The 12,654-nt window shown below is 34.9% G+C and overlaps 1 protein-coding gene across 2 annotated transcripts in view; it reads left to right on the top strand.

Moving 5' to 3' along the window:
• The first annotated feature begins 1,419 nt into the window (after positions 1 to 1,419).
• The window catches only part of LOC145689275 (E3 ubiquitin-protein ligase RNF103-like), a 36,155-nt gene continuing 24,920 nt past the window's right edge, over positions 1,420 to 12,654 (top strand). Inside the window, exon 1 of one of the 2 annotated variants that reach the window (XM_081763414.1) lies at positions 1,420 to 1,522. The gene's annotated coding sequence lies outside the window, so the exon portion shown is untranslated. The other variant, XM_081763418.1, reaches the window with a different exon arrangement.

Below are 12,654 nucleotides of genomic sequence, written 5' to 3' on the forward strand. Positions count from 1 at the left end.
TGGAATTAGTAGAAATTCAGCTTTTGGAGGCTTAATGTGACAATGGTTACCAGGATTAATGCCATATTTAGTGATAAGGTAGTTTTCTATTCTTCTTTTTCTCCTCCTTCTTCTTCTTCTTCTTCTTAATAATAATAATAATAATAATAATAATAATAATAATAATAATAATAATAATAATAATAATAATAATAATAATAATTTGCTGAGTAGCCTAGTGATTACATGTAATCACGAATTCAAGTCACCATTATTCTATCCGACAGATTGTAGAACGTATAACTACATTAGATATTACATGCAATATACGTATTTTACTGAAGTAGAGGTTAAAATTACACTTTTTGAATTATTCTCAGTTCTCTTGCATATTTAAATGATAATAAAACAAAAGTTGAAAAATGATATTTTTTAGGGCGATTTCCAATAAAGAAACTTGGCTCTGGAAGTGAACAAGAACTTTGAATTGTTTCATTTTCGCACGTTACTAATAAAATAAAAATATTAGTAAAAATATTAAACGAAATTAAATAATTCAGTTAACCTTGGTCAATTATGCTCTTTAGGATAAGAAGACGGGTGACTAAGGCAAGTGAACAGTGATGGAATAATTGGTGGAATAATAATGTGGGAGGAGAGTATGCCGGAAAATCCATGGACAGAATGTTGACCATCACAAACCTACTTGGCCAGGGAGTTCTACTTAGAAGTCCTCTCAAATTCCTTGATATAAGAACTGAATATATATATACTGAAAAATTTCATTCCATTTCTTTTCTAAGTCGATAATGCTATACACTTTCATCAATAGTTTGCGTAAGTCACTACTGCCAGATCACATTTCATTAGTCTTACCGATGCCAATAAAATTTACATAAATTAAGTGAATAATATTTTTTTCAAAATGATTTTGCTTATTTTTAGGCGAATTATTACCATATTGTGCATGCCTTTGATGCCTCTGCCTTTGATGTCCGACTTCGATTCCAAGTGGGAGAAAATTTTTTGTACCATTCCAATGTAGTGAAACAATTTGAAAGTACTTAATTAAAGAAGTGGCATTCTGTACTTATAAATAAGAATCAAGACACATTACACACTAAACTGAGGAAAAAGGAGATCAATGTTTCGTTCGCAGCTTTTAAAAATCGAAAATTAGCGAAAATCCATACTGACGATTTTTATTTTTGATAGTAAACTTTTTTTTACAAACTTCTTACAAAAAAAAAATAATTGTTTTCCGGTTTCCTATTTCATTATTTCTAGTCTATTATTTGTTTGGTGAGTTTAGATTTAGATTGAGTTGTGCTTCCTTTTCTGGAAAAAATGTTTTATCACTCAGTGTTCATTCGTTTCTCGCTCTTCCTATCATACAGATTTTTCGCACATACGTTTTAGTTATTCATTTGTTATCTTTCCCGCCTATGTACTGAGAAGTCGTATGTTGGTAGCACTGGCGCTAGCAGACAACCTTTACCCAGTTAACAACAGAGGAACGACGAGTGCGAACTGCGAAGCAGAGGTAAGCAAGGAGGTTAGCAGTGTTTTGATGCAAAGTGAAAGCTGTGTTTATGTTTGTTTAATTTGAACTCAACGTCCAAATGCTGTTTGGAATGTGCTAAAATTTCAGTATAATGCTGGCGAAAATAGATTTGTTTAAGTTAAGGAGTGTAGTGAAAAACCTAAACATGCTGTAATATTGAGTTTGACAATGCTGAATTATGGGAAAGTACTTCCTTTCCTGGTTGCAAAAGCTATAGTGATTGAAAAAAAGTGAAAACGTTCGCACTTAAATTTACATGTGCATATGGTAAAGTAGGTTTGTTTTCCCGTTCGAATAAAGAGATAGGTTATCAGTGAATATTGTGTTACCAATGTGAGACTTGAAATCACATCTATATTTTTATATGATTTGGTTTTAATATTATAGACATTGCTACGCGCGTATAATTTAACAATTTTATTCAACTTGAACGATATTGAATAATAAATAATGGAGTTGCAGAAATAGAGTAAATGAAAAACTGAAAGTCAAGACCATAATCTTATATTGGACCTAATTTGATGACTGTTACGAATAAATACGACATCCATTTCTGAGTTTAGAAGTCTACTTTTGGTTTTATCATATGTAATAATGTTCGTTCAGTATTACATATGACATTCCTCTGTAATATGTGTTGATTCCCTCCTGGAAGTTAGTTATTTGTTTCTTCACAAAATTATTCTGCGTATATTATCGAGTGATTTAATACCATTTTTTAATGTATGAGTTATCCTTGTTAAATTTTCTGCAATTAATATGGACTTCGAACAATTTAAAGTCATTTAAACACAATATTAATTGTCCTGAAGTATCTTAAAAGTTTCAGTAGATTCTGAGAACTTCAGTGGAAGATCAATACGTTGGCCTATAAGCATAAAATTTTACTTGAATTTTGTCTAGGCTTAAGTTAGTCACGACTTTACTTGCAGTTGACATTTCCGTCAAGAGTAACCCTGAGAAGTATATTTAGACATTTTCTAGTCATTATTATTATTATATCTCCAAGATGACCGTTGCAAATGGCAAATATTTAGTTTAGGCAAGGCAGTGACAGGAACTGATTGCATTAAGTACAAGGGCAATATTGTAGTAAATTAAAGAACCCTTATTACTGCCTTTTTAAGGTCGTACATAGTCTATGAATAATCCATAGCAACAGAAAGGAACCAATGAGACCTGTGATTAATACTAACAGCGACGGGATATCACTGCCTTGCCCAAAGTAAAGAGTTACATTCATCTGGAAGCAATTAAATGCTAGTGTTAGAAAATGCGGGTGATGTAGTTTCTGTACATGGAGTGGAAGTGTGAACTTAGCAGGACCGATTTTGAAAATTATAAATATTTGCATACCATATGTTTGTATTGCGTTTGTACCGGTCTCAAACTCGAAAAATAAAGTGGTCCTGCTAAGTTCACATGAACATAGCAGGACCACTGATAACTTTCTACAAATTTGATGATTTTTCTGTACGAATCGTTTGTACCGGATTGTACCGTAAAAATTTTCGTTTGTACCAGTTCAAATTTAAAAAAAGAATCGAAAAATAAAGTGGTCCTGCTAAGTTCACGTGTACATAGGACCACTGATACATTTCTGCAAATCTGAAAATTTTTCTGTACGAATCGTTTGTACCGGTTCAAATTTAAAAAAAAAATCGAAAAATAAAGTGGTCCTGCTAAGTTAACGTGTACATAGCAGGACCATTGATACATTTCTGCAAATCTGAAAATTTTTCTGTACGAATCGTTTGTACCGGATTGTACCGTAAAAATTTTCGTTTGTACCGGTTTCAAATTGGGGAAAATCGGAAAATAATGTGGTCCTGCTAAGTTCTCTTGAGGATAGCAGGACTATTGACTAATTTCCTCAAATTTTAAAAATATAAATATTCCAATAATAATTAAACAAAAAGTCAATGGATACAGAACACAAAACAAACTTTGTTTATATTGTAAAAGTAAGACCTGCTTTACATCGAATATGCTTAATAGGGTGTCTTACTTAAAGTGCAAAACAATATTCATAAAGTAAACTGAAGGATTTATACACAATAAATAAAACAAATAAATTCACATCTAACACTCGATATAAGTAGCAAGATAATAAACACTTAGATAGGTCCTTTAGTGAACTGTATGGAATGTCGTCTATACGCACCAAAAATATATGTGTTACTGATTCTCTGTTGCATGCATTTAGTGCTCTCTATTGTGACAGCGAGAAGTTCAGGGAACAAGTTGACAGTGTAACTCCAGATACAAATTCGGTTTCTATTATAAAACTAATGTGGAAATTTTACATGGCGGCATTTGCCGTATCAATTGTGAAAGTACTGTTTTCAATATATTAAAACGAATCTTTTATTACTTTCCATCCTGGACAGAAACAATAACTTGCAGTTCTCTCATTTATACGGCAAAGATAATTTTCAGATCGCATGTTTTAATGGCAATAATTGTTGAGTATTGCAACAATTATAAGCATGGTTATCGAAATTTTAGGATATATCTTATCTCTAACTTGGCAGGACCACATTATTTTTCGATTTATTCGAATTTGAGACTGGACCAAATGAAAATTTTTACGGTACAATCCAGTACAAACGATTCGTACAGAAAAATCTTCAGATTTGTAGAAATTTGTATTCTGGTCCTGTTAAGTTCACGTGAACTTAGCAGGATCACTTTATTTTTCTATTTTCTCGAATTTGAGACCGGTACAAAGGAACATTTTTACGGTACAATCCGGTACAAACGTATGGTATGCAAATATTTATAATTTTCAAAAGTGGTCCTGCTAAGTTCACACTCGTGTGGGAGTGACTTGCTTAGAGTAGTGCTGATTTCTGATTTTTAGGGAAAAGGGGCATCCGGGTGTGTCAGCGATGGTAGTACGATATACGCGTAAGCGAGAACAGTGAAAAAGAAGTGGATTTTGGCAAATATGAGAGTTTCAATAGCCCTTGTCATGGCTTTACACTAGTAACATTCCACTTGTAAACATTAAATACAACTTCTGTACACTGTGCAGAAATACACCGTCGGCGGAAAATAAAATCTGATAGAGTTATACCTGAAATATAGCTGTATTACTTTGTATAAAATTTTGTCGCCTGCGGAAATATGTTCCTTATGAATATATCATTTCATAAAAGGTATTCAATTTCACCTGTGTCTTTCAAAGTGTGGTGCGCCAAAACTACACCAGCACCCAAAATTATATAGATCCAAGGGGATTCCAGGCCCCCTCGACGCCCATGCTTCCTTTTATTTCATTGATATAGCAATACGAGGGGCGGTCAGGTTGCTTCAGCCCGAAAACATAGCATGGTCCTAGGTTGGTTTTCTTTATTTTCCAACATATTCTCTTCCATCGGTTCTCCAATGCCTGGAGAGTTCATGGCTAAGCGGTTAGCGTACGCGCTTTTGGCGTGGGAGACCCGAGTTTGATTCCCGTTTCAAGCTTGTGGTTGGGATCCCACGGTAAGCTGGAAGTCCACATCTCATATAGCCTCGCTGCTAAAACGGACGCTACTCCGTTCAAATTCAATCTCAAACTCAAAATCAAATTCAATCTTTGGATGCTTTGCAATAAATAAATATAAAATAAAATCCGACGACTGGTCCTCCAGCATACGTCAGGTTCCGCAAGTGGGCTCTCAACATTTACGTAGATTTGAATGAATTATAAGAAACTTAAGCTTCAGACAAACGAAAAAGGTCACGGCGACTAATTGCAAAGGAAATGTTTAATTTTGGATTACATGAACGCGCGTAGTGGAGCCATAGTAGATAAACTGTCAATAAAGCATAATGTGTCAGTGTTTCAAACCCACTGTGTTAGTAACTAACTTAGGAAGTGTATGATGATGCAATAGGGGCAGAAAGATGTAGATTGATCCTAGCAAGTCTCTACAATTCTCCGCAACGTATCGGTCCTTTGGTCTCGGTATTTTAGGGGGTAATCAATTTTTAAAATCTATGGAAGAAACATCTATGGTTTCACAATAGGATTGTGTAAGTACGAAATCAAAATATATCGGGATCGTACCTTTCATAAATGTGCCAATAATAAGGTACATTTATGAAAATACCAAATGCAAGACTTGCTTCTTGCCACTAGTACTCCATAAGGAAGGCATGATGAAGCAAAGTGGCATGTGAAAGCAGTCGAGAATGTGATCACGGAAGATCCGCAAAGCTGTATCATACGCGAGGCATGTGTTTTTATCCCATATGAAATGTTTCTTTGCTATCCTCGTTTGTGCTTGATGGCCAAAAATTTTCGGATCCGGATATCTCGGACTTGGATCCGAAATTCGAATCTCAGATCTTGATTCGTATCCAAACCTACATCTGAAATTGAGATGATAAATTGAATATCTAAAATTCGTCAAAACTTTTTTCGGATTCACTAATATAGTAGGTTGCTGTGCTTTTAAATGTTTCCGTAACACGTTTGTGCTACCTTTGGTCTTTATTTTATTTTAACCTTGCAATATTTACATGTTGCACTTTCTGTCGAAGTCTCGTTAGTAAAATGTTTCCAAGTTTGACTTCTTCCCATTTCAGATAGTGAACTGTCTCAAAACTGATGTAAATGGTAACAAATTCTCCTGTTTAGCTCCTCTTCAAGACTTAATGTTAACCTCACATTGAAAATATTTATTTTATTCTTAGGAAATAAACTTTACTATTTTCTTATTTACAAATGAAATATATTTTAGATAAGGCCCTTCTAATCGCAGGAATACTTGACAAAACAAACTATTAATTGTAGTTTCTGACTCACTAGACTCAACCATCAACAAATGTAATAATGAATATCTTTCACTTCTAAGGTATATACAACAAAAAATATAGACTGGTTGGTGTGGCACAACAGTAGATTTTTAAACATACACACGAGAATTTCAGGAGAGCGATATGGTTGTGTAGTATTATTAGTATTAATAAAAGCGTTCGTTCTATGACTTAATCACCTAACTTATGGCTTGCCCTTCTGAGGTCGGGGTTTGTTGAAGGAGTAAATAAAAAAAGAGATTCTCGGTTATTTTTTCTTCACCCTCCAGGTTTCTTTAATCCAGTGATGCAAATAAGCAACAAAATTTTACTAGTCCAAGAAAAAAGCTACTAGCCCACATCCCACAATAGAAATCATTTACTTATCTTCAGTATGATGTTAAATACTCGCCCGCACCGAAGAACCACTCGCCCTGGGTGAGTGGGTATTTGCATCCCTGCTTTAATCATACATTGTAGGACGTAACCAAAACATATTCATGCATCGTATCATTGAAGTGTTTTGTATTTTGTATATTAAAGTGTTCACAAAGATTTAACATATTCGCATTTGTTCATGTGACTTCAGGTTCAATTCTCGGTGGGCACATACATGAGACAATTGAAAGCTAAAACAATATGAAAATAGTATTTAAAAGTCAGGTAATTGATACTAAAACTTAAGCTATCTGTTGGGACTGTAAGGCTGTAGTTAAATTAACCCACACGTTTTGTGAAGATATATTATATCGTTATTGTTTATTTACTATAAGCTACCAGATACATTCTCAGAGGCCACTTTACACTGTAGTAATCAACAGATGAAAATAACATTGGTAAAGGAATGGAAGGAAGAGCCTTCGATTAAGGTACTAACCTTGCATTTGCCCAGTATAACTGAGGAACAACCCTGGAAAATCCTCAGTCAGGATGGCTGGTCTCCGAATTCCCGGTATTATCCAATTGCGAAGCAAGAATTCTAACAACTAGCCTAAGCTCGCTCCGTATTATTATTATTATTTAGTTAATAATTAACAATGTTCTAAAATAGTGCAAATTAAACTCTACTTTCTTTATTGCTGATGTTATAGTTAAGAGGCCTACATGAGACATCAGTCTCCCATTAAATGGGCCTTGCTCAAGAAAGAATACTCGAACTGGAATTCAGGAAGCGAGGGTGAAGAGATTAATGAGGATGAGGAAACTATGTACGATGCAAAAACTGAGTAATTATGACTTCATTACAGATATATTCTCTTACATACGTCAATTAATTTTTCTCTGATACAGGGCACTCTCAAAAAAAAAAAAAAAAAAAAAAAAAAAAAAAAAAAAAAAAAAAAAAAAAAAACTAACTTAGAGCTACGAAAGACGCGAGACTAATTTTATTGAAAAGATTGTTTTTCCTTAGTGATTAGTTGTGCTGACTATGAACATGAATTAAAATGAAGACAAGTAGCTAGCTCTGAATAAACCAGTTGAAAAGAAAATATTGGATAAAATTTAATAATAAAGAAGGCATTTATGATAATTAAAACAAACTAAACTCTGGCACGACAGTCCTTTGGTTCCTACTAGCGGGCTTACGTTGAAAGTGGGAATGTGTATTCAATGCATCAACACCCGAAGTCCCTAATGGCGGCTTTTTAGACTGCAGTCCGCTACCTCTTACTTGAGAACTCCCCAATTGCCCCCACGATGCTGGGTCAACACCGAAATTGATGAGTGCCTCTTCGAAAATTGAATCCATGACCACGGGCACCGAAGGCACGCGCTAATCACTGTATATATATATGAAAAGATAACAGCTTTTTATCAAATTATTTAACCTGCTGAACGCTTTGGACGGATTACACTCTAATCATCACTACACCACGCAGACATAGAAGTAAACGAGTACAGTTAAAAGCACCTATGCCCGAAGCGGGATTCGAATCCAAGACTCACAGCAAACGATCCACAGCCTAATGCCGCAGACCACTCGACTATGGCTGTCGGGTATTCTCGGCTAAGCAGTAGCATATTTAAGCTTAAGGTAACTGATTATTTTAAAAGTTGCTCCTAAATACTGACAATCTAAGTCTTATGTATCAAATATTTCCTGCGATAGTACCATATACTCTTGTCTTCTATAGGGGGCCGCGGTGGCTCAGTGGTATAGCGTTCACTTCTGGTGCTTGGGGTCCCGGGTTCGATCCCAGCCCCCGCCAAGTGAACCTTGTGGTGGACAAACATCGTGTGCGTGGGTTCTCTCGGGGTTCTCCCGTTTCCTCCCACTTTCTTCATTCCACCATTTCATTCATTACTCATCATCACCGTCTCCTTTAGCCTAACCGGCATAACCGTGGGACGTAATACTCAGATTTCATTTCATAAGAGACACATCTGAGCACTACTCTGATTTGTATCTGAGATTGATTACTATCCACCACTATCGGGAATTTAGTCCAAGGCCACGCGTAGTAGCCATTTGACCACACCTGTTCCATTTCCTTTTTACTGTGCCTTGTAGAAAACTGCGCTGTCCCGAAGATTGTATTCGTACAGGTGCTTATAGCTGATGGAGAGCACAACCATTGTAATTTCCATTTATTGTACAATCGTCAGCAAATGTTGGTACTCATCTATAGAACTTGGTGAGGACTGTGTGTGCTAGTTTGAGTCCAGTTAATTGCAACTGTCCGAAAACTATGTCAATCAGTTTGGAGCTTTCAGCCAATCTTTGATTTTAAGTACCGAAAGTTGCTTTTATTATTATTTTAGGGATTCGTCAATAAAATTGACATTTTTTTAAAGTGTTCTACGTGCATGTGGCCTAAGCGAATGAAGATAGATACGCAATCTCAGTTTCTCATGGTGGAATTTTAGTTTTCTGAAAAAATTGTGCTTTCTTCAATAGTCTCTTGTTTATTATATTAATAATATCATACCCATTTCTCTTTCTTTTTTAAAATTTTCTGTTAAGTGCTTCAAAGTTTCTTTCTCTAAAGACGTATATTCATGAGTCAACACAAATAACTCAACAAACTCACTTCCTTAAGTAAGGAACTGTTGGATTTGAGTCATCATAGCAGAAATTCTACGATCATGTGACTGAACAATTAGAAATCTTACCTCGTTCAAGATCTTGCATGTGAAGACGGAGATATGATTATGTAGGCGTTTTATATTGTGATAAGGTGTCTTTAGACTTAATCATTGGTCGTTATCTAATCTGAATTCAAAAGTATTTGCCCATCATTGTCTTTTGCAGAAAGTGTTGCGCAAGTATATACCATATAGCTATGTAAAATTAAACTATAGAATAAATAGTTTTCTTTCTGTAGAACAGAATTCATTCGTTGATAACATTCCATAATCATAACTGTCTTCCTCCTCTTTCAGTTTTAAAATGGGAACGAGGGCCAACGATTTTTTTTTTTTTTTTTGAATCTTTTTAGGAAAGCTAAAGGAGAATCTTATCACTTGAAACGTTAGGTTTTTCAGCGTAGAAGGACTCTGGTCTGTCAGATGGCGTAATTCAGCTGAGTGATTTGTGGTATGCTACTATTGTAGCTTTCGTGACACAACACCTGTTAACCACTTCGACTCAATTGTCGCAGCAGTCCTAAATATTGAGTTGCGCTCGCATGTCGGATGAGGCCCGCAGAAACTATTCCATTCACGTAGCTCGTGTGTTGGGGCTACCACCGTGATATTTCTTATATTTTACGCTTCTTCAATCTATCGGGAATTGAGAAACTATTGCTGATTTTCAAAATATGAATGCATAAAGTAGAAAGAATAGAAATATGAGGACAACCAAATTAGGATCACATATAATAGCTACTCAGCTATGAGAGTGACGATAAGAAAAATCGAAATGTTTAATTTCAGTGTGCAAAATAGATAGCCCGAGATAATATTGAGTATATACTCCTCAATTTATTCCACTGGACCTGCCAGTTGTAGAATAATAGTATTATGCCAGCTAATAATTGCTTAGAATTAATCTCAACAGGCATATATGCTAAAAATCTTAGCATCATATTATTATTTACAGATATAATAATGGAAAAAATTAAGAGTACTCTTTGTATTTAGTTGGGTATCATATATGTTTACATATTGATACTGTACGTGTATGCTAAACGGCGTGACAAACATCTTGGCATTTGAATGCGGTGCTCCAAGTTTCCTTTAAATGCTGCTAGCAAATGAGAGGCCTGCGGTATTGCCACGTTTAATTTGTACAATTCACTCAGTTTATCTCCTGCCACCTGATCGCGCTGTAGTTCGTCTGCTTAGCTAAGCCATATCCCACACCTCTTTGCCACTTGGCAACGTTGCGTCAGAGCTTGCGTTTTATTCGTTTACCTAAAATGCCAAGATGTTTGTCACAGGCTTTAATTGTATAATAAATTTATATGTCACTACCCAGAAAGAAATGTTCTTGTCATAGTGTAATTTCCTTTAAAGAAAAGTGATTGTGCGACATCTGATAGCAAATTCAGATTAATGCACTCTTCTTCGATGTGTCTAAATAACTCTCTATGAAGTAAAACTTATTTTTTGAAAGTGTTAGCTGTATTGAATATTGAATATTATCTATAGAAATGCTTTTAAAATAAGTCTCAGAGTTGTTCTATCATTATCTAGTTTACAAAAGGATTCTTAGTTTCAGTTTTGATACAAGTAGTTTCTTTCGTCAACTATTTGACGAGGGGTCTATCTCAAAATCTCACTTTTTCAGACATAATGAAAGAAATAATAATTATATAGACAGGAAAGCAGTTGAATATGTAATACCTCATCTATTCAAGATAATAATTATGTGGAATATATGAGATATATTAATTTTTTCCTCCTCTGTGGAATTATATTTTTCCTTATGTGTGAGAAAGTGAGATTTTGAAATACGATCCTTCGTCAAATAGTTGACGTGTCTGAGTGCAAACAACGTTCAGAAAAGAAATGATTAAAGGTAGAGGTGTAAAAGAATCCGCCTTATTTTAGGGGCGGAGTATTAGAAATTTCGTCTTATTTTTTCTTTTTGATTTCGCTCTTCAGCGACTTGCTTTCCTGTAGTAGCGTCTCCACTTAAAAATTCATAACATATACAATACTTTTTGGCTTTTAAACTGCGATTTCCATATAAATTAGCAAGGTTCCTGTATTACTTTACTCATCATTGTCGTTATTTGCGTTGCGTAATCATTGGAGACACAGTCCATAGCAGTGTCTTTTTTAAGGTCAATCAAGGAAGCAGTAGACAATATTATTATCTCTAAAATAAACAGAGGGAATGGGGCAGTGTTTAATGATGTATGGAATATTATGATTATTATACCATAATAATCATAGTATTCGAAGTCTGGATTGCCTCCTTGATTAAAAATTGAAATTTTACTCAGTAAGGCACCCAAATGGTGACGGCAAATGACTACTACGTTTTAATTACCCATTATATTCATTTTTATTCATTATTTTAAGGAATTACACTCCTTGCAGAACTATATATAGGCTATATTGATCAGTTTCCTTCATTGTAGAAGCAATTTGTGTTCTTAAATCACTGCTATAAAGTAAGTTACTGTGTTACAAATCACTGAATTGTAGTTAAATTTTCCTTTTTACCTAGACAAGTATTAAAAGTGCTGTGCACTCTGGTCCCTCTTGCTTGTAATTTTTCTTCCTTTCCGAGCCGCCAGTAACTTCATTCGCGGGCTACAGTTAATATTTTTGTTAGTGTTGTAATCATCTGCATTATGATATATACGACAATGGAAGCAATACAACTGGAATGTCATCAGTAAAAGAGAAATCAAAAGCAGATTGATTTAAGTTTCACATTTGTTGAGGACATATTTTTGAATCATTGTTATCAATAAAAAAAAATAATAAAGAAATAAAAAGTTTAGGAGCCGTAGAAGCTCAGTGGTAGAGCGTTCACCTCTGGTGCTCTAGGCCCCTGGTTCGACCCCAGCTCGCGCCAAGTGAGCTTTGTAGTGCACAAACACCGTGTGTGGGTTCTCTTGGGGTTCTCCGGTTTCCTCCCACTTTCTTCATTCCACGATTTCATTCATTTCTCATCATCACAGTGTCCTTTAGCCTAGCGAGCATAACCGTGTGATGTAAAACTGAAAAATTAAAAAAAAAAAAAAAAAAAAAGAAGACTGATGTGAAATCTGAATTTTCTCTTGCAATTATATCCGAACATATTGTGGATTGTAAGCCCCTTCCATCTGAGGTATAACAAATGGAATGAAATTTTGTAGTTTAACGTGCCACGATTATGGCTAAAGGAAACGGATGATTAATGAAAGTGAATGATTGTGAAATTT

This window comes from Thermobia domestica, chromosome 1 (assembly GCF_964235325.1).
Source record: "Thermobia domestica chromosome 1, izTheDome1.hap1.1, whole genome shotgun sequence".
Classification (NCBI taxonomy): Eukaryota; Metazoa; Arthropoda; class Insecta; order Zygentoma; family Lepismatidae; genus Thermobia; species Thermobia domestica.